Source organism: Rhinoraja longicauda, chromosome 36 (assembly GCF_053455715.1).
Source record: "Rhinoraja longicauda isolate Sanriku21f chromosome 36, sRhiLon1.1, whole genome shotgun sequence".
NCBI classification, from domain to species: domain Eukaryota; kingdom Metazoa; phylum Chordata; class Chondrichthyes; order Rajiformes; family Arhynchobatidae; genus Rhinoraja; species Rhinoraja longicauda.
In genome coordinates this window covers 9,948,816-9,972,246 of record NC_135988.1, presented here as the reverse complement: position 1 = coordinate 9,972,246, position 23,431 = coordinate 9,948,816, and the positions used below count along the sequence as shown (strand labels likewise).

General features: G+C 44.2%; 1 long non-coding RNA gene across 1 annotated transcript in view; it reads right to left on the bottom strand.

Annotated features, from left to right (window-relative positions):
* Positions 1 to 2,458: 2,458 nt before the first annotated feature.
* LOC144610438 (uncharacterized) overlaps positions 2,459 to 23,431 on the bottom strand; it is a 50,757-nt gene continuing 29,784 nt past the window's right edge. Inside the window, exon 3 of the long non-coding RNA XR_013549420.1 lies at positions 2,459 to 2,920. This is a non-coding gene — a long non-coding RNA (uncharacterized LOC144610438). The remainder of the gene's footprint in view (positions 2,921 to 23,431) is intronic.

The window sequence follows — 23,431 nt, the reverse complement described above, 5'->3', positions numbered from 1 at the left end:
AAACCTACCCTATCCATGTACCTGTCAAAATGTCTCTTAAATGTTATGATAGTATTTGCTTCAACTACCTCCTCCGCAGCTCGTTCCCTTGTGTGAAAAAGTTACCCCGCAGGTTCCTATTAAATCTTGCCCCTCCCACCATAAACCTATGGTCTCTGGTTCTCGATTCCCCTGCTCTGGGAAAAAGATTGTGGATTTACCCGATCTAGTCCCCTCTTGATTTTGTACACCTCTATAAGATCATCCCTCATCCTCCTGCACTCCAAGAAATAAAGTCGTAGCCAACTCAACCTGTCCCTATGCACCCAATGTCTATACTCAGTACTCTGACTGCTGAAGGCCAATGTGCCAAAAGCCTTTTTGACCACCCTATCTACCAGTGACGCCACTTTCAAGGATCTGCTTGTTCAACACAAAACCTGCGACCCAGTGATTTATGATTTGACACATAACCTGCCAAAAACACTCACCAAATCCTTGCAGAGTAGGAGAGGAGGTCCATCACTTTGCAAAACATTATCTCATTTGAAATTAATAATAATAATAATAATGCATTTTATTTATATAGCGCTTTTCATATACTCAAAGACGCTTTACAGAAATTGTACATTTATTTTCAGATGTCATGCTACTATAATGTATCCCATTTCCAAGACTTGATTATTGGGCTGCAACTTTTGTTAACTTCCTGCAGAATTTCAAACCCTACTTTTGCAATTTTACCACACGTATGACCAGACGTCGGATGGATGATAAATACACTGTGTGGCTGGTGTAATCCTAGCCTCGCTATTATCAGTACACCTGAACTCAGTGCTGATTTTCTGGAGAGTCACAGAACGAAATTATGTAGGTCACCATTCCTAATTCCAATTAGTCTACCTCCACTATTTTCCCAAGATTTTGCAATTTGCTCTTTTCATGTCTATATCCAACGTTCCTTTGAAAACAACCACAGATTCTGCTTCCCTTTCAAGCAATGCGCCTCAGATCATAACAAGAAAGATTCTCCTCCTCTCCCCGTAGCTTCTTTTGCCAATTACCACACATTTGTATTCTTTGGTTATTCATGGACTCACAAACAAAAATATTTTCTGCTCACTTACTTTATCAATGCATTTTCTGGAATATTGAACAAATCTTTTAAATTTCTGTTATGCCTTTTCTGCTCCAAGGAGAACAATGGAAGAATGTTCAATATTTCATCATCTCTCTTTCAAATATTCTTATCTATTATTTTACCCGAGTCAATAAAGGTCTTTGCATTGTATGATCATGAAGCATTGCTTCCAAGGCTATTATATTGTCTCAAAGTCACAAATTTTAGAGACTCATAATATCATGTACAAAGGTCGGGATGGTAGCACAGCGGTAGAGTTGCGGCCTTACAGCGCCAGAGAACCGGGTTCGATCCTGACTAAGGATGCTGTTTGTATGGAGTTTGTACATTCTCCCAATGATCTGCGTGGGTTTTCTCCGAGATCTTCCGTTTCCTTCCACACTCCAAAGACGTACAGGTTTGTAGGTTAATTGGCTTGGTATAAATGTAAATTGTCCCTAGTGTGTGTAGGATTGTGTTAGTGTGCAGGGATTGCTGATCGGCACGGACTCGGTGGGTCAAAGGGCCTGTTTCCGCGTTGTATCTCTAAGCTAAACTAAACTAAATCAACTTTCAGATGTTGTTCGGAAGGCCGCACGACTGGACAGAGGGTGTGAAAGGCCGGGGCCTGTAGAGGGAGCCAGCCGAGCCAGCCTCTGCTCATCCCCCGAAGGCTGGAGAGAATGATGGAGGGAGTCAGCAATGGCGGTCATGAGAGCAAGGGCCGGTAAGAGTGGGAACCATGGTCTAACCTCCACACCCTGGCGGATCGACTGTGGGATGGACCACTGGGCCACAAAGGTTGGTGGCCGGGCAAGGTGAGGGACGACGGTTCGCTGGATGATCCAGCCGGAGGTGATGGCTGGAGGCCCTGCAGCAGCCTGGGGCTCGCCTGGATCGAGTGCCGCTCCACAGACCGAGCGCACAGACCGGACTGGACTTTGAGAACGGTGCCAAAACCTGCCAACTCTTACACGTGGTCTTAGTGGACCATTTCTATTAGCTTTGTACTAATCAGGGATTGTCCAATCAGGGATAATACTTTACTGATCTGTATGCAAAAGAAATGTCACTGTATGTCTACACATGTGATAATAAAGAACCAGTGACCAGTGACCATGCACTTGCTGTCCTTCCTACTTGGTGGAAGAGGCCACAGGTTCATTGATGCTATTGGAATAGTCTGAACAGTTGAATCTTGTATTCAGCATTGCTGCCAATAATGTGACCTCCTGACCTATACGACACTTAAAGCAGAGTTTTCTGTACATTCGCTTTGTACACACATAGTTGGTACACACCACAAGCATCATGCACTGATGTTGGATTAGTACCAGTCAAGCAGTTGCTTTGTCCGGGATGAAATTGAGCAAGTTGAGAATTGTTGAGGCTACTGTCATCCAGGGAAGTGGAGGCCCAGAATGCTAGAGTAACAGCAGGTCAGGCAGCATCTCTGGAGAAAAGGAGTAGGTGATCTTTCAGGTCGAGATACTTCTCCAGTCCGAAGAAGGGTCTCGAGCCTAATCGTCACTTATTCCTTTTTTCCAGAAATGTAGCCTGACCCGCGGAGTTAGTCCAGCATTTTGCATCTATCTTCGGTGTTAACCAGTATCTGCATTTCCTTCCTATGCAAGTGGAGACACAGGCTGGTTCCTGACTCGAATGCCTTCCAGCACGTTGGGGGCAAGTCCACCAAGGGACACCCAGCCTTTGACCTGCATCTAGCCATGGTATTTATATGACTGGTCCAATTGAGCTTCACTTCAGTCATGCCTTGCAAGTTGGTGGTGGCCTGTTTGAAGAAGGACTGGTAACAGCAGGCTGGAAAGCAAGGACAACAGTGACAATGGAAAATTAAACATTATCAATACCACCCAACAATGGATTCAAGAGGAGAAAATTAATCAATACATGCGATTACATGAACAGAAAGCAGGTCTTGTGTGCTCAGTGTAATTAAGGAATAGATGTATGTGTACAATTTCAGGCGTGGGCAGGAGGAAATCTCTTGTGCAGTTTGATCTAAGCATTGTGGGAAGAGAGGATGGAACAGTGGAGCAACTTGTACAGTTGCTGCTTCATAGCATCAGAGACCTGGGTTCAATCCTGATGTCGGATGGTGTGACGTTCGATCCTGGAGTCGGATCCTGATCTGTGTGCAGTTTGCATGTTCACCCTGTCAACACGTGGGTTTTCTCCGGGTGCTCCAGTTTTTTATCATATTCCAAATATATGCGGGTTTGTCTGTTAGTCGGCCTCTGTAAATTGCCCATAGTTTGTAGGGAGTGGATGAGAAAGTGGGATAACATTGAGAGATGTAATGGAGTGTGCTGAACGGATGGCTCTGATCCTTGTATGAAAACATATCCTAGCTCCTTGTGCTTATTTATATAGGGGAAAGAGGTAGGACAGGCCATGGTGAAGAGGAGAACCTGGTATCATCTTTATTTCAATCCTATACAGTCTTTGAGCAATGAAGAATTTTAGTAATGGAGGTCTACTTGTTATCACAAGTAGTCGTCCAGGTAAGTTTGGTAGAAAATAGCTTGATCATTCTTCCAAAGATGTTTTAACCACAACATAAATAAAATCAGAGGTCAGATTTGTAGTTTGAGGAATTACGTAGGAGAGAGCAATAGTTTTAAAGGAACAAGGCTATCAGAATGAGATTTGAGAAGGTGTGATTTAGCATAGTTGTAGCTGCCAAAATGCACTGAATATTGAGCCAGGAAGCAGATAGTTTGGAATCAGTAATTGCAATGATAAAAGAGTCGAGAGATTTGTTTTTCCTGGGGCAAAAACTGAAAGAAATGAGGTTCAGAAGAGGTAACAAGCAAATCAAAGCAAATAGTTCAAAGTCCAATGCCGGGTGTGGGGGGGGGTTAGAGGGAGGAACATATTTGGGAGAGGAAGAGAAGGGGTGAGAGAGCGTTAAAGAAAAACATGAACAGGTAGAAATCAGTGAAGATAATACATTGCTCAAATGTTGATACATTGATAGAAAATGATTTTTAAATGAGGTATGAATGATTGATTTTAAAAATTGCATCATTAGTTAATATTTCCTTATTCGATTAGATTGCAATTGTAAATGATGATACTGTTGTAAACCTCCTTGTATCATTTTGCCATTGAAGCTTTATTTGTGCAAATGGTTGTTACTTTTGCTGTAAGAAACCTTCCATGTGGGGGAGGAAAGGAAGGCTCCACAGACCATATTACGATGAGTGCAAAGGATTTTATGGAGAGATGCACACATATTAATGCAGAGCAAGGGCCAAATCAGGAGAGGTTTAGGGTGGTGAATGGAAAGAGACAGTTCATATCAATCAACCTTTACTGACAGAGAAACTTGCAAATATGCAGAAATTGACCTGAAATGTTGACATCTAAAAGGATTTCTATGCACGGTAGCGCAGCAGTAGAGTTGCTGCTTTACAGCGAATGCAGCGCCGGAGACTCAGGTTCGATCCTGACTACGGGTGCTGCACTGTAAGGAGTTTGTACGTTCTCCCCGTGACCTGCGTGGGTTTTCTCCGAGATCTTCGGTTTCCTCCCACACTCCAAAGACGTACAGGTATGTAGGTTAATTGGCTTGGTAAATGTTAAAAAATAAATTAAAAAATTGTCCCTAGTGGGTGTAGGATAGTGTTAATGTACGGGGATCGCTGGGTGGCACGGACTTGGAGGGCCGAAAAGGCCTGTTTCCGGCTGTATATATATGATATGATGATATGATATATGCTGTTAAGCTGAAAAGAGTGTAGAGAAGGTGTACGAGGATCTTGCCAGGACTTGAGGTGTACCCCACACGCACTGGGGACAATCTTACGATTATTCCAAGCCAATTAACCTACAAACCTGGAGGGACTGAGTTCGAGGGAGAGGTTGGGTAGGCTAGTACTTTATTCCTTGGAGAGCAAAAGGATGGGAGGTGCTTATAGAGATGTATCAGATTGTGAGGGGAATAGATAGAGTAGATGCACAGAGTCTTTTATCCAGAGTAGGGGGATCAAGAACCAGAGGACCTGGGTTTAAGATGAGAGAAAAATGATTTAATAGGAACCTGAGGGGGCGATCTTTTGCACAGAGGGTGGTGGCTATATGGAATGAGCTGCCAGAGGAGATAGTTGAGGTAAATACAATAACAATATTTAAAAGACATTTGGACAGGCACATGAATAGGAAATGTTTAGAGTGATATGGGCAAAACACTGGCAAGTGGGACTAGTGTAGATGGAGCAACTCGGTCGGCATGGGCAAGCTGGGCAGAAGAGCCTATTTCCATGCTGCAAGACTCTACGACTATTTCCAATAATAATGGAACGAGAGTGTGCCCTTTCATGTTAAACACCGACAGCAATTCTGATTCTGTAATATTACATGTTAGTAGATGACTATGCATTAGCTTCTCCTTTCTCCAGTTCAATCTGTGCATCAGAACCCCGTCTCATGGTTGACAGGGAAATCATAACTCTGCACCTCTTTAATGATAAGCTGGTTCAAACCCTCTCTGGAGAGTTGGCTGTTGATTTCAAAGCCATACCTTCCAGTGCATTCTCACATCAACACAAAATGGGTTTAGACCTTAGATAAAGCACTTCATTCAATAGCTTGCCACTCAAGGGAGAGAGCTGAATTCGATTTATATATGTGTATCGTTGTGCTTATAAAATAGAAATGCTTAGCTAGTTCAGGAGTGGTTGAACAAAGTCCGGTTGTTTTCTCTGGAGTGTGAGACTGTGAGGAGACCTGATGGAAGCACATTAAATTATGAGAGGTACAGATAGGGCATACAGTTGGAAGCTTTTCACTGTACCTCAGTGCACGTGACAATGAAGTAAACTGTAAACTGTTGTGGTGGAAAAGTCAAAGACTAGATAGCATAGGTTTAAGATCAGAGGGAAAATGTTGAAAGGAGATGTGTAGAGCAATTTTTGTTTTCACACACAGAGGGTGATTGATTTCTACCAGGGGTGGTAAGGGAAGCTGATACAACAGTGGCGTTTTAGAGGCTTTTAGATAAGCACATTGCCATTGTAGTGAATTAATGGATGCTGGACCAAGTGGACCCGTTGGGCCCAAACCTCTCCTGCATTGGTGCAGGACCCTCTCTTCTCCTCCTCCCCCTCCCCCTCCCTCCTCCACCCCCCCCCCCCTTCCCCCACCCCCCCTTTTCCCTCACTCCATCCCCCTCAACCCCCTTTATCCTCCCTCCTCCCCCCCCCCTCCCTCCCTCCCCTTCCCTCCCTAGGAGAGATTTAAACTTTAAAATGTGAATAACTTTAAAAATATAACACCGATTTCAATGAGACTTCTTCCATTAGCACCAAAGGGACGACGGTGAGTAAGGTGGGCCTAAAATTGGCACGCTATCGTGTACCGTTTTGGCTGTAGTTCAGGAACAAACAAACAAACAAGAGTTTTAGTATATAGATGGATCAGATGCAGGCAGAGGAGATTACTTTAACCTGGTATCATGATCGGTACAGACGATGTGGGCTGAAGGGCCTATTTCGGTGCTGTACTATTCTATGTTTCAAAATAAGGTCTGTAAAGTCTTCTGTGGGATCATGTAATGCAGGCTTGATATGTCCAGCAGATTCCCAGCAGATATACCCAGCAGATTCTTGGCAGTTCATGCACGCACTTTAATATTTCAGCACAGTACTCTGCACTGAAGTACTGTAATTTAGAGAACATTTTTCAGACAAGAAATGAAACCAAGTGCGTCTTTCCAAATGATGTAAAAACTCAGATGGTGAAGTCGAGGTCAAAGACAAAAAAAGTTCCTATTGTCACATCTAACATTCCTATCTGAACCTGCGCCAACTCAAATGGGTTTTGTTTTCAGGACTTTAAATTTGATCATTTTGTTGCTGTCTACTTGCATTTGAAAACACAACGATAAACTGAGCACTTAAACATAATTCCATGACGATAAATGTTTTGGAATAAGCCAAGAACGACGGATGACATGAATACAAATTCTTTCATTCATCAACGTTTTATTGCTACACTCTGATCACCTGAAAATTCACCTGCCCAGCCTGCAAATCCATTTGTACACACTTAAAGATTAGCGGATAGAAAAGAGTGGGCCATGTTCCCACACTGCAACTAATCTTCTCTTTCATGATAATTCTGCCACACCAACACCTCTTCATTTTTTTCCTTTTTCAACAGTTTATAAATTCATGGAACCAACTATTCATATCAGAAACACAATGATTCTTTCTTTAGAATGGTACTTTAGGGTCGCATATACCCAAGTACAGGGATTTTTTTTTGTATATTGTGCTAATCTTTAGTTTAGTTCAATGTCATGTATACCGAGGTACAGTGAAAAGCTTTCGTTGCATGCTATCCAGTCAGCAGAAAGACTATACATGAGCCATCCTCAGCGTACAGACACATGATAAAGGAAATAAAGGGCCTGTCCCACTAAGGCGATTTTTTAGGCGACTGCCGGTGACTGTCAAAGTCGTAGCAGATCGCCAAAATTTTCTTTTACCCTACGACAATGACCACGACAATGCCGAGTCAGGTCGATACAAGTTACTTTTTTTGTGAAACTAGCACCTGGCTAAGAGATTACACCGTCTTCGGAAACATCGCAAAATTCCCACGCTTATCAATGCTTCTCCGGCATCCTGATTTTCGCTGAAATCACTGACAAGTCTGTAATTACTTGAGAGTTCTGAAATATAACATCTTGCCCGGGTTACTTGAAAACCAAGCTTCACGGTAACAAGGCATAAACTGGATTGACTTCCAGTTTACTAATAGCAGTATTAAGAAATGTAATTTTAAACGTGGTTAAATGGATTTTTGTGCAGAGTGTGGGCATTCTTTGAAAATGTACGGGAGATGCATATCTGGTTTCTGGGTTGCATATCTGGGTTGGGAGCCTACTTTAAAAGTAATCGCTGATGGCCATAAACATCGCAAAATTGCCACGCTTACCTGACTGTCAACCTGTCGCCTCCAATCTACCTGTCAAATGTCCTGACAGTAAATAAATTGGTTAAACACAAGTATTTTATGGTATCTTCAAATGACTTTACTTACTTTAATATTACATGCTTCTAAACGCATCTGCGACAACCTAGCAAACCTGGGGACAGCATACGACAGCGCCCGCAATAAACAACGATACCTGGCGACAAGCCAGCTGCCGCCGAGAAATTTCTTCCGGAAAATTTCTCAGCGACGCGCCGAGATCCACTATGATTCTTTGAAGACTCCTCACGATCATGCCCGCGACACCCCGGCGAACTGTCGGCGACAGCCTAGTCGCCGGCAGTCGCCTTAAAATAGCCTAAGTGCGACAGGCCCTTAACCTTTATCCTGCTATACATTAGGCACAATCATGTTATAAGAGTGTAAGATAGTAGAGGGTAAGACAGTGGACTACATTGAAACGGTACACCAGAATCGCCACGTTTTAGGCAACATCTTGTGCCTTTCAAGTCTGAATTTAAAAACAAAAATGTTAGAGCAAGGCTTGGCCATAAAGGGCTGTTGTCTATTAGCTATTTGTGGAATTCTGTTGTACATATTACCTCCCAGCGCATTGCATCACTTTGTTTTCAGGACTTTAAATTTGATCATTTTGTTGCTGTCTACTTGCATTTGAAAACACAACGATAAACTGAGCACTTAAACATAATTCCATGACGATAAATGTTTTGGAATAAGCCAAGAATGACGGATGACATGAATACAAATTCTTTCATTCATCAACGTTTTATTGCTACACTCTGATCACCTGAAAATTCACCTGCCCAGCCTGCAAATCCATTTGTACACACTTAAAGATTAGCGGATAGAAAAGAGTGGGCCATGTTCCCACACTGCAACTAATCTTCTCTTTCGTGATAATTCTGCCACACCAACACCTCTTAATTTTTTTCCTTTTTCAACAGTTTATAAATTCCTGGAACCAACTATTCATATCAGAAACATGATGATTCTTTCTTTAGAATGGTACTTTATGGTCGCATATACCCAAGTATAGGGAATTTTTACTAATCTTTAGTTTAGTTCAATGTCATGTATACCGAGGTACAGTGAAAAGCTTTCGTTGCATGCTATCCAGTCAGCGGAAAGACTATACATGAGCCATCCACGGCCTATGGACAAATGATAAAGGAAATAAAGGGCCTGTCCCACTTAGGCGATTTTCTAGGCGACTGCCGGCGACTGTCAAAGTCGTAGCAGATCGCCAAAATTTTCTTTTACCCAACGACAATGATCACGACAATGCCGAGTCAGGTCGATACAAGTAACTTTTTTTGTGAAACTAACACCTGGCTGAGAGATTACACCATCTTCGGAAACATCGCAAAATTCCCACGCTTATCAATGCTTCTCCGGCGTCCTAACTTTCGCTGAAATCACTGACAAGTCTGTAATTACTTGAGAGTTCTGAAATATAACATCTTGCCCGGGTTACTTGAAAACCAAGCTTCACGGTAACAAGGCATAAACTGGATTGACTTCCAGTTTACTAATAGCAGTATTAAGAAATTTAATTTTAAACGTGGTTAAATGGATTTTTGTGCAGAGTGTGGGCATTCTTTGAAAATGTACGGGAGATGCATATCTGGTTTCTGGGTTGCATATCTGGGTTGGGGGCCTACTTTAAAAGTAATCGATGATGGCCATAAACATCGCAAAATTCCCACGCTTACCTGACCGTCAAACTGTCGCCTCCAATCTACCTGTCAAATGTCCTGACGGTAAATAAATTGGTTAAACACAAGTATTTTATGGTATCTTCAAATGACTTTACTTACTTTAATATTACGTGCTTCTAAATGCATCTGCGACAACCTAGCAAACCTGGGGACAGCATGCGACAGCGCCCGCAATAAGCAACGATACCTGGCGACAAGCCAGCTGTCACCTAGAAATTTCTTCCGGAAGATTTCTCAGCGACGCGCCGCGTTCCACTATGATTCTTTGAAGACTCCTCACGATCATGCCCGCGACACCCCGGTGAACTGTCGGCAACAGCCTAGTCGCCGGCAGTCGCCTTAAACTCGCCTAAGTGGGACAGGCCCTTAACCTTTATCCTGCTATACATTAGGCACGATCATGTTAAGTATAAGAGTGTAAGATAGTAGAGGGTAAGACAGTGGACTACATTGAAACGGTACACCAGAATCGCCACGTTTTAGGCAACATCTTGTGCCTTTCAAGTCTGAATTTAAAAACAAAAATGTTAGAGCAAGGCTTGGCCATAAAGGGCTGTTGTCTATTAGCTATTTGTGGAATTCTGTTGTACATATTACCTCCCAGCGCATTGCATTACTTCAGTGAGGAAATATCACCCCTGTGACTTTACTTTAGGCTTTAGAGATACAGCACAAAAACAGGGCCTTTGGCCCACCAAGTCAACGCCAACCAGCGATCACCCCACACACCAACACTATTCTACACCCCTGGGCCAATTTTACAGATAACCAAAGCCAATTGACCTTCAAAAATTAAGGAGCTGATTGTGGACTTTAGAAGGGCTCAACATCCGAGGACGTACACGCCACTGGAGATAAATGGGATTACTGTGGATAGGGTGAGCAACTTTAAATACCTGGGAGTCCACATCACAGAGGATCTGACATGGACAACACACATTGCCGCACTGGTGAGTAAGGCAAGGCAGCGCCTTTACCACCTCAGACAGTTGAGGAAATTCAGAGTCTCTCTGAGTATCCTTCAGTGCTTCTACTCTGGGGCTGTAGAAAGCATTTTGTCTGGGAACATCACAATCTGGTTTGGGAACAGCTCTGCCCAGGTCAGGAAGGCTCTGCGGAGAGTAGTGCGTTCGGCTGAACGCACTATGGGAACTACACTCGCCCCCCTGCAGGACCTATACATCAGGAGGTGCAGATCCAGAGCCAGCAACATTATGGGGGACCCCTACCACCCCAGCAACGGACTGTTCCAGCTGCTAGGGTCAGGCAAATGCCTCCGCTGTCACGCTGTGAAAACAGAGAGGATGAGAAGGAGTTTCTTCCCACAGGCCATCAGGACTGTTAACTCACATATCATATCATATCATATCATATATATACAGCCGGAAACAGGCCTTTTCGGCCCTCCAAGTCCGTGCCGCCCAGTGATCCCCGTACATTAACACTATCCTACACCCACTAGGGACAATTTTTACATTTACCCAGCCAATTAACCTACATACCTGTACGTCTTTGGAGTGTGGGAGGAAACCGAAGATCTCGGAGAAAACCCACGCAGGTCACGGGGAGAACGTACAAACTCCTTACAGTGCAGCATCCGTAGTCAGGATCGAACCTGAGTCTCCGGCGCTGCATTCGCTGTAAAGCAGCAACTCTACCGCTGCGCTACCGTGCCGCCCTAATATCACCAGGGACTAATTTAATTTACTGTATTAATTTATTTTTTGTGTTAAAAAAATGTTTCTATTCTGTTTTATAGTTTTAGCACAATCCGCAGGCGTTGCCACTTTCATTTCACTGCACATCTTGTATGTCACAAATAAACTTGATATGACTTGAAACCCTGTAGATTTTCGCAGTGTGGGAGGAAACCAGAGGACCCGGAGAAAACCCCTGAGATCACAGGGAGAATGTACAAACTCCGTGCAGACAGCATCCATAGTCAGGATCAAACCTGAGTCACTGGCGCTGTGAGGCAGCAACTCTACCACTGTGCCATTCTGTCACCCTGTGCTGGAGATTGCCAGTGATTTCAGCATTAATATAGTCGGACATTTTACTGAAGAACAAAGCAAGTGCTGCACTCTCTGAAGCACCTTATTTTAGATGAGATATAAATACCAAGATAGATCATACCATCTGCCTGTATAAGTGCATGGTAAGGACAAATGCTATTTTGAAGACAGATTTATCTCTGAACTAATGCCACGAAAACAAATTTTCTAATCATGGTATCACAAAATGCTGGAGTAACTCAGCGGGCCAGGCAGCATCTCTGGAGAGAAGGAATGGGTCGTAGAGTAGGAGGGCAGGAGGGATCACAGAGGGGGAGCAGCGAGAGAGCGTGTTGCTAAACTCTCGTCGAAGAGAGGAGAACTTCTTCAAAGTAGACATACCTTGAGGAGAAATCGCAGTGGAGCGGCAAGTTGTGTAAGAAAATAGTCGTAGAGTACAGAGTGGTCGTAGACTATTTCCCTACACAATTATCTAAACATTGTCACATCGCTGTTTGTGGGTGCTTGTTATGTTCATGTTATTAGAGCAGAATAAGGCCATTCAGTCCATCATGTCAATGCCACCATTCAATCATGGCTGATCTGCCTTCTCCTCTCAAACCCATTTGCCTGCCTTCCCATAACCCCTGACACCATTACTAATCAAGACTCTCTCGATCTCCACCTTAAAAATAGCCATTGACTTGGCCTCCACAGCCTTCTGCGGCAATGAGCTCCACATGAAATGCATAAAAATAGACAACACAATATTCCTCACATTTGAATTGCAACTCCAAATCAAATGGGTTTCATTGTTTTGGAAAACGCTTTGTGATGACCTGTTGAAAAAGGTACAGTAGAAATTCAGGCCCCCTTCTAAGCTTTAGTGAGCATCACCATTTATCCTTGCATTTATCCTAATTGCATTAACTGTGCATAACGGTAATTGAGATGAATGTGTTCTTCACTGATTTCGTTGGTTTGCGGACAATCTGCAAAGCTTCAGTTGCGACTTCAGAACTGGGGTAGTACGTTTAGATGAAAGGGCTGTGAACTTGCACTGGTAGATCAGTACCTTTGGGGGAACAGCATCTCATCTTTCACTTGGGCAACTTACAGCCCAGTGGTATGAATATAGATTTCTCTAACTTCAAGTAACCCCAGCATTCCCTCTCTCTTGATCCCTCCCCCACCCAAGTCGCACCAGCTTCTCGTTTTCACCCAACAAACAGCTAACAATGGCCTTTCTCCTTTATCATCGTTACTTTTTTGCATATTTTTCAATCATTGTTCTTTATCTCTCGACATTATCGTCAATTTCTCTCGTTTCCCTTATTCCTAACTAGTCTGAAGCAGGGTCTCGACCCGAAACGTCACCCATTCCTTCTCTCCAGAGATGCTGCCTGTCCCGCTGAGTTACCCCAGCTTTTTGTGTCTATCTTAGATCAGTAACTAACTGGACGACTGAGACTTTTGCCCTTTGCTTATGAGCAAAGTGACAAGCTCCTGTTTGTGTTTAAACCACATCAGGTCAATCCCCTCAGTCTTACATTGAGGTTATTTCTGACTCTTGCAAAAATTGCATGAATAACAATGACCTTCAAATGAATGTGAACAGGCTAATACCTCCATTTACTGGCAGAGTCAGGAATTTCAGCCAAATGTATGAAACATTCGATTATTAATAGACACACAAGTGTAATTTCAAGTCCCATAAAATTTGTGTTGGTGGTAGCAATATCAATAAGTATGATAGAATCACAAAACGGTGATTTATTTTCATACTGGCAGTCGATGAATACAGTGCCGAGATAAACAGTTGACTGATCACAAAGTTAAGGGATTGAAATGGCAATACGATGCATTCTGAATTCAGCCTGCTCATGTCCTCACATTTTGAGCAGCATTCATTTCCCAAAACAGATCATGAAAAGATATGGGTTGGCAAAGTCTACAGGAGAAGGGCAGCAAGGTGGCGCAGCGGTAGTGTTGCTGCCTTACAGCACTTACTGCACTGGTGTCCCGGGTTCGATCCCGACTCCGGGCGCTGTCCGTACAGAGTTTGTACATTCTCTCCATGACCTGCATGAGTTTATTCCGAAGTTCTTCGGTTTCCTCCTACACTCCAAAGACGTACAGGTTTGGCGGTTAATTGGCTTGGTATAAATGTAAATTGTCCCTGGATAGGTGTGTATAGGATAGTGTTAATGTGCAGGGATCGCTGGTCAGTGCGGACTCGGTGGGCTGAAGGGCCTGTTTCCGTGCTGTATCTCCAAACTAAACTAAAGGGAATACAGAGTAAGGCGGCGGGGACAGGAGGGGTGGTAATTACCTTCATTCAGCAGCGCAAAACATTTGTTCATACACAAGATGTTGGTGTCGCTGGCAACGGCAGCATTTTTTGTTCACTCAAGAATGTGGGGTTCACAGACTAGGCCACGATTTAATCATCCATTCCTAATTGTCCTCGAGAAGGTGAGGTGCTTGTGGTGTGGGGATACACACAAATGTTTGGGACACAAAGTGCTGGAGCAACAGCAGGTCAGGCGGCATCTCTATAGAAGATGGATAAGTGATATTTCGGTTCAAGACCCTTCTTCAGGCAGATTGTGGGGAGTGGGGAATGGGGGGGGGGGGGATGGAAGAGAAAGAAGAAAGATGGAAAGCTGAAGAGGCTGGGCAATGTGTGGCAGTGGCAGGTAACAGGGCGACACGGGCAAAGGTTTATTTTTAGAGGCACAAGTCCGGGTTAAAACATGGTCGTAGATCTGGAGAGCAGTAGGAATCACAGAGGGGGTTGCAGTGAGAGAGGGCCTCACAAAACTCCCAGAGAAAGGAGAACCTCTTCAACATAGGCATATCTTGAGGAGATTTTGCAGTGGAGCAGTCAAAATGTAGAAACAAAGAACTGCAGATGCTGATAAATGCACAAAAGGACGCCAAGTATAAGAAGATAACTGCAGATGCTGGTACAAATTGAAGGTATTTATTCACAAAATGCTGGAGTAACTCAGCAGGTCAGGCAGCATCTCGGGAGAGAAGGAATGGGTGACGTTTCGGGTCGAGTCTGAAGAAGGGTCTCGACCCGAAACGTCACCCATTCCTTCTCTCCCGAGATGCTGCCTGACCTGCTGAGTTACTCCAGCATTTTGTGAATAAAGGACGCCAAGTTGTTGGATTAACTCAGCAGGTCAGGTGCATCTGTGGAGAACATGGATAAGTGATGCTGCCTGATTTGCTGAGTTATTCCAGCGCTTTGTGTCCTTTTGTGTAGTAACCAGCGTCTGTGGTTCTTTGTTTCTCCATGCTGTTCGGGAGGGAGTTTCAGCATTGTGACCCATGATTTGGGGGATTTAAAAGGAAAAACAAAACCGGAAGTGGTACATTCAGTTCCTTGCACCTCCTCCACCATTCAAGACTGAGTTAACATTTACTGAGATCAATCTATTGCATATCCTAAATAGCTTTCCAACTAAAGGGTTGCCAGGGCTTTTCCACAGAGGGTATGTATGAAGTATGGGGTGGGTAATTTTCTTCCCTGAAGTTCATTGACGGGATTGTATACAGTCATCAACATAAGCTTTTTATTCCAGATTACGTATTCTTCACAACCTTCTTGACAAAATCTGAACTTAAGTATCCAGTTCAATAGTCAAACTCTCTAGATGTTAGTTCACTAAATTTGTGCAGAGATGAGAAGTAGCAGCAGATATTCTTGGACATTAGTGCTGGGAGATGAGGAGCAAAACTCTTATTCACGACTTGTGGCGGCACTCACAGGATGGCACAGTGGCGCAGCGGCAAATCAGCTGCCTCACAGCACCAGAGACCTGGGTTCGACCCTGACTACAGGTGCTGTCTACGGAGTTTTGTATGTTCTCCCTGTGACCATGTGGGTTTTCTCCAGAAGCTCCGGTTTTCTCCCACACTCGAAAGACATACGGGTTTGTAGGTTAATTGGCTTCTGTAAATTGTAAATTGTCCCTAGTGTGTAGGATAGTGTTAGTGTACGGGGTGATCGCTAGTCGGCACGGACTCGGTGGGCCGAAGGACCTGTTTCCATGCAGTATCTCTAAAGTCTAAAGCAAAGACACACCTTTCAGAATCGCAACGATTGCCATAAACATATAACAAGTGTTCCTGTTGGATCTAGTCGCCAGTGACGTCCGACCGTTTTTTCCTCTTTGTGTTTTATGTGTTTTCTTTTCACATATTAAACATGACATATTCATTTCACCCTGAAATTTCCTGACTGAGCAAACAGAGTCTGAGCAAGAAAATTAAGGTTAATTCAAGTTGAATGTACAAAATAAAATAAATTAACAAGTTGAATTGAAGCAGAAATGGATTATCTAAACAGGAAATTAATAATGAAGCTGATGTAAATGGATTTTTTAAAAGTCGAGAGGACTCCACAAGAATTTAGTCTCAACCATATTGTTTTAGTTTAGAGACACGTCATGGAAACAGGCCCTTCTGCCCACCAAGTCCACACTGGCCAGCGATCCCCGCACACTAACACTATCCTACACACACTAAGGACAATTTACAATTTTACCCAAGACAATTAACCTACAAACCTGTACGCCGTTGGCGTGTGGGAGGAAACCGGAGCACCCGGAGAAAACCCACGCGGGTCACGGGGAGAACGTACAAACTCTGTACACCCAGCATCCATAGTCAGGATTGAACACGGGTCTCTGGCGCTGTAAGGCAGTAACTCTACTGCTGTGCCACCATGCCTGTGCTGCACTCCCATTCCTTACAGGCTATGAACAAGCACTCCTCTACTTACGCAAGGGTTACGTTCTGCGAACCCTTACATAAGTCAAATTTTACGCCAGTCAAAATCATCATCCCCATCCCCTGCCCGAAATGACCCACTGAGAGTGTTAACTGTCTCAGCGGCTCCGGCTGCACCCAGGGCACTTTCTGCTGCCCATGGCACTGCTGCCATTGCCGGCTTGAGTTCCTTCTCGCCGCTGGGGCACTTTCTGCAGCGTGTGGCCTTCTGGGTAAGCACGGCCACCATTGCCAGCTTGTTTCCCATGTAAACCTGAGTGATCGTACAGTATGGTGGAAATTATAAACCGCCTTGATTGCACTGGAGGCCGAGTACAGTAGTGTGAGTTTATTAAGTCACCTATTGCGCAAGTCGGAGTGCGTCTGTAGTTTGGCTCAACTATCAATTACCTTCATTATTTACCTGATAATTATAATAGGGTAGAATAAAACATAACTTGGAATGGCCAAGTCTAAGTGAAGCCACAGGCAAAGTGGAGGAATAGCACCTCAGGTTCCACGTGGGTAGCTGAACAATATTACCATTGAAGCTTGCATAACCAGAGGTCATGAATATACTCAAGGGAAATTTCTTTACTCAGAGATTTGAAATTTCAGCTCTCAAGCATTGGGACTGATTGAGGTACTTTAAATACTTTTAAAGAAAACTCAACGGGAGTATGAGTGGAAAGGGAATAGAAAGATATGCTGAAAGGTTGAGTAAAGGTCGAAAGGCCAGCATGGTGGCGCAGCGGTAGAGTTGCTGCCTTATAGCGCTTACAATGCCAGAGACCCGGGTTCCATCCGGACTACGGGTGCCGTCTGTACGGAGTTTGTGCGTTCTACCTTAGACCACGTGGGTTTTCGCCAAGATCTTCGGTTAGTGTGTGGGGAACGTTGGTCTATGCAGACTCGGTGGGCCGAAAGGCCTGTTTCCTCGCTGTATCTCGCAACTAAAACTAAACTAAACTACATGAAATGAGAGGAGCTCATGTGAGGTATATATGTTACAAGGATGAAGTGGTTAAATTGCATGTGACAAAGATTCTGTGTAATTCTATGTAAACTTCCAGAGAGTAACATTTCGCAATTATCAAAGCAAACAAAGTGCAAAATGCCACCTTGCCAAAATAACCATACAATTTAAATTTTTAAATAGGAATCTTATGTTTGGAACAAATACAACAAACTCGTGACCTCTTTGGTTGCAATCATTATTTTCCTGGAAATCATGCTCGACAAAAGTGGACTTTGATCTCTGGTGAAAAAATGTAAAGCTGTGAATAATCCAGCAGGCCAAACATCCAGAAGAAAAACATAATGAACTGACCAGGGAAATAGACGTTAGTCGAAAACGAGAGATGGAGATTATTTTGCCAGTCCATGAAAAACCATCCCACATGGGGAAAGTCAGGACATTTTTTTGCATCGAATTGGATAAAATATAAAACATGGAAAAAGCTTATTTGGGCCAACTGATCCATACTGATGATAGACACAAAATGCTGATCGACACGTAAGTGCAGCATTTTCTGTCTATCATCAGTATGCTTGAGTTGTCGGATGGAGCTGCAGATGCTGGTTTACACCGAAGATAGACCCAACATGCTGGAGTAACTCTTCCTGACCCGCTGAGTTACTCCAGCATTTTGTGTCTATCTTCGGTGTAAACCAGCATAAGTTCCATCCTATAACTCATGCGTACTGATGATAGACATAAATTGCTGGAGTACTCTGCTGGAGTAACTCTGCCTGACCCGCTGAGTTACTCCAGCATTTTGTGTCTAGCTGCAGTTCCATCCTACACATCATGCATCCTGATCCTAAGGGTGGCACGGTGGCGCAGTGGTAGAGTCGCTGCCTTACAGCGAATGCAGCGCCAGAGACCCGGGTTCAATCCCGACTAAGGGGGCTGTCTGTACGGAGTTTGTACGTTCCCCCCGTGACCTGCGTGGGTTTTCTCCGAGATCTTTGGTTTCCTTCCACACTCCAAAGACGTACAGGTATGTAGATTAATTGGCTTGGTAAATGTAAATATTGTTCCTAGTGTGTGTGGGATAGTGTTAATATGCAGGATTGCTGGTCGGCGTGGACCCGGTGGGCCGAAGGTCCTGTTTCCGCGCTGTATCTCTAAACTAAACTAAACTGATGTTTATTCTCCTCTTTTCCTTCTCTACCATCTTTCAGTCAATCTCTTGCAACCCTTCCCTCTAAGTACACAATGTTTCCTTGTTGAAGCTTGCAAGGCATCTTGCGTCAACCATTTCCTGAGGCAGCAGATCTTTCATTCTGACTAATCTCCGATTTGGATGGAATCCACCTTGCGAGAGATTTTTTTTTTTTGTTCCATCAGCAATAGCACTCCTCATGACAAACTGTCCAAATATTCAAAAGCCTATCTGTTCTTTGGGTGTGACTGAATCATCAATGTTCTCATCCAATTCACACAAGAAGAAGTTCAACAACAAAATACGATTTACAAAGAAGCCAAGAACCAAAGTTCAATAGGAAAATCAAACACTAGAGGACAGAGAGGGGCAAAGTGAGAGTGCCTAGCATGAAGATGAGAGGGGCAAAGTTTAAAGGAGATTATTAAGATTATTAAGGGGTTTCCTGCACGTTAGAGGCAGGAAACATGTTCCCAATGTTGGGGGAGTCCAGAACCAGGGGCCACGGTTTAAGAATAAGGGGTAGGCCATTTAGAACTGAGATGAGGAAAAACTTTTTCAGTCAGAGAGTTGTGAATCTGTGGAATTGTCTGCCTCAGAAGGCAGTGGGGGCCAATTCTCTGAATGCATTCAAGAGAGAGCTAGATAGAGCTCTTAAGGATAGCGGAGTCAGGGGGTATGGGTAGAAGGCAGGAACGAGGTACTGATTGAGAATGATCAGCCATGATCACATTGAATGGCGGTGCTGGCCTGAAGGGCCGAATGGCCTCCTCCTACGTCTATTGTCTATTGGGATGTTTAGGGCAAGTTTTTTTTTAAAATACAGAGGGTGGTGAGTGCCTGGAACATGCTGCCAAAGATGCTGATTGAAGCTGATATTGTTAGTGGCATTTAAAAGACTTTTGGATGGGCACATGGACATGCGGGTAATGGAGGGATATGGGTTATGAGTCGGTAGTTAGATGGTCATGGCACACATATTGTGAGCCAAAGGGCCTGTTCGAGTGCTAATATAATTTTACAGATCCATTCATGGCTTATTATTATTTTTTAACTCAGCCTGTAGCCTTTCCTGATACCAAACAATACAGTAAACCCTCGTTATAACGGACACATGGGGGGGACGGGACTGGTGGCCATTATTGCCGATTGTCCACTATAATTGAGCAAGGGATTATCTTTGTATAAGTGGAAGAAACAGACAACTGCAGATGCTGGTTAATACACAAAAGGACACAAAGAGGTTGGAGTAAACAAGTCAGGCAGGTCTGGTGAACATGGATAGGTGACGTTCCATGCCGAGAGCCTTCTTCAGACTCTCGGTCTGGAATCCAGGTGAGTTGACGGCCCCGGCCTGCTGGCGGCCGGGGGGAGAGGCGAGGATCGGCTGTGTCATTGGTCGCGGCCCGTGTGTTGTCGGAGTGCAGATAAGGGATCGGCAGTGGCGGTGGCAGGCACGGCCTGGAAGTGGACGAGGAAGCTGCGTGGGCCAGCGGTGACACCAGAGGGCCCGGTCTCGAAGCGGCCATGGAGGGCAGTGTCGGCAGCCCGGTGTGGATGTGGGGTGGGCCCGGCCTGGAAGCGGCTGGGGAACGGGGGGGCGATGCGGGCCAGGGGTGGCCTCGACAGCCGGCTTGGTGACGAAGGTGGATAGGTCCATGCACTAGAACCAAAATCCATTATAAAGAAGCCCGTAAAAACAAGGGGTGACTGCAATGCAACCTGCAGCAAAGGTTAAGACAACTCCAGTAAGACAAGAAAGATTGCAGGAATCAAAATAATGAAGAAATCATCCTCTTCTTTCCCTGGCACCAAATTGCGAGAATCCCAGCCGGTGACACCTGCCTTTTCATCTGAAGCCAAAAAAATCCAAACAATTGCTTTGGAAGACTGGTGTCCAAGATTTACCTCAATTGTGCCATTGCTCAAAATGTCAGGTGATTAGGAAGAACAAGCGATGACTCCCTTGCCAGCTAATCTTGTTTTTGATAGCCTTTCGCTGTGATGTAGTGACCCATTCAGTTCCATCGTCTTGCTTGCAATCCATTTTAAGGTTTAGCCTCACCCTTGTACTTGATCCTCAGTCGAAAATGTTCAATATATTCCAACTTTGATGGATGAAGTTTGTCTGCGGTCTCTCTTTAAGCTGACCGTCTACAGCAGTTGATGCAGAACCAGAACTATGCGTTGGACCACGAGTCAACAGATCAAACATTCAACCGAAATATTCTGAAATCAGAGCACGTTTTGTTGACTCACAAAGGCAGCAATTAAAGGAAGAATTGGAATTTTCTTCTTGGTGATTTGAAAACAAGACGTTCAGATTCCTTCATCTGAACCACATGGAAACGATTCAGCAGGCAGGTGACAAATGTGGCATTTTCAAAATTACAATGCTTGGCTGTCACAATCACATACTGAAGATAAATTTTCTACTACAAGTAGCGATTTGCATTCAAAAGTGTGTCTTTGATTATGCACTTCAATCCACGCTCAGTCACATTTTCGCAGTCGATTTCAATGATCAATATAAGAAAAAATCACCACCGCTGGACTTAACCCTTGAGGCAGTGTCAGTCAAAATCAGGCAATCTTACATTAACCATGCGAGCAGTATTAAGCAACTTCAGAATGAAGCCACTAATGTACACAAAATATCCGCCCTATTCAGCACATACATTCACTACAAGAAACACGCCTTTCGGTTTCAGAGTTGCACAATTATGAAAATAAAGAGGTCCATTTTGTAAAGTTTGATCCACAGCAAACTCTCACTCGTAAATTTGCTTTCAAAGCGTCAGTTGAATGACAAATAATTGTCCTTGTACGAATGTAGAAACAAAGAACGGCAGATGCTGGTTAATGCGCAAAAGTTCATAAGTTTGTTGGGGCAGAATTAGGCCATTCGGCCCATCAGGTCTACTCCGCAATTCAATCGTGGCAGATCTATCCTTCCCACTCAACCCCATTCTCCTGCCTTCATAAACCCTGGAACCCCAAAAAAAGGACACAAGGATTTGGAATAACTCAGCAGGTCAGGCAGCATCCCTGGAGAACGAGGATTGGTGAGGTTTCGCTGTAGCAGTAGAGTTGCTCCCTTCCAGCGCCGGAGACCCAGGTTCAATCCTGACTACGGCTGTTGTCTGTATGGAGTTTGTACGTTCTCCCCGTGACCACGTGGGTTTTCTCCAAGATCCTCAATTTTCTCCCACACTCCAAAGACGTACAGGTTTGAAGGTGATTGGCTTGGTATAAATGCAAATTTTGTGCGTGTGTGTGTGCGTGTGCGCGTGCGTGTGTGCGTGCGCGTGCGTGTGTGTGTGTGTGTAAGTAAAAGTCATCCCACATTGACATGATGGCCAAGAAAGCATGCCAATGCCTCTACTTTTTCAGAAAGCTAAGGAAATTCGGCAAGTTTCCAACGACTCTTGCCAACCTCTCTGGATGCACCATGGAAAGCATCCTATCCGGATGAATCACACCTTGGTGTGGCAACTGCTCTTCCCAAGACGGCAAAGTAATTGTAGTGAATTCCAGCTCATCACACAGCCTTCCCCCTCATTGACTCCATTGACTTCATGCTGCCTTGGAAAAGCAGCCAACATTATCAAAGATGACTCACATTCCTCATTGAAGGTGTAAAGGCTTGAAAGCAAGCACCACCACGTTCAAGAACAGCTTCTTCCACGCTGTAATTAGACTCCTTCAATGGATCTCTCATAGTCCAAGGATGAATTCCGGATCTTCCAGTCAACCTTGTTGCAGCCCTTGCACTTTTTAAAAAAAAATCACCTGCACATTCTCTGTAGATGTGACACTATATTCTGCTCTCTTCTTATTCTCTCTTTTGCCGAGCTAATGTACTCATGTACCTTATGATTTGCACACAAAATCACTGTATTTCAGTACACTTGTCAATCATAAACCAATACCACGTTGGCAGAGAGGGACCATTTTGAAGAAGTTATTAAACTGATGCCCCTTTTTACGTTGATGGTAAAAAATTGATCTGGCATGGAGGCACAGCGGTAGAGTTGTTGCCTTCCAGCGCCGGCAACGGGTCCACGGGTCATCAGTTGGGGGAGGGCTGCCGGGCCCGCAGGAGAGGTTTGGACACAACAGGGGTTGTCAGGCCCACAGGAGAGGTTTGGGCCCAACGGGTCCACGCCTGGCTAGTTGTAATTAAAAACAAGAGCTGAACTTGATGCTGAATGCATACTGAAGAACCATGTGGAAATCCCACTTGATTTCATGGCAAGCTTTATGGAAGGAAGAGTAGAACAACCTGACTATCTGTACTGAATATAATAAAGACCAGAATAAATCAGATACATGTTCCAGCCATGATGATTCACATGTTACAGCTGCATATGTCATGTTCATAAATCATATGACAGAATTAGACCATTCGGCCCATCGAGTCCACTCTGCCATTCAACCACGGTTAATCAATCTTTCCCTCTCAACCCCATTCTCCTGCCTTCTCCCCGTAACCTTTGACACCCTTACTAATCAAGAACCTGTCAATTTTCGCTTTAACAATGGAAACAAAGTCTGAAGTCTGAAGAAGGGTTTTGAACCAAAAAGTCACCTATTCCTTTTCTCCAAAAATGCTGGCTGACCTGCTGAGTTACTCAGTTTTTTTGAGTCCCCCTTCGGTGTGAACCAGCATCTGCAGTTCCTGCC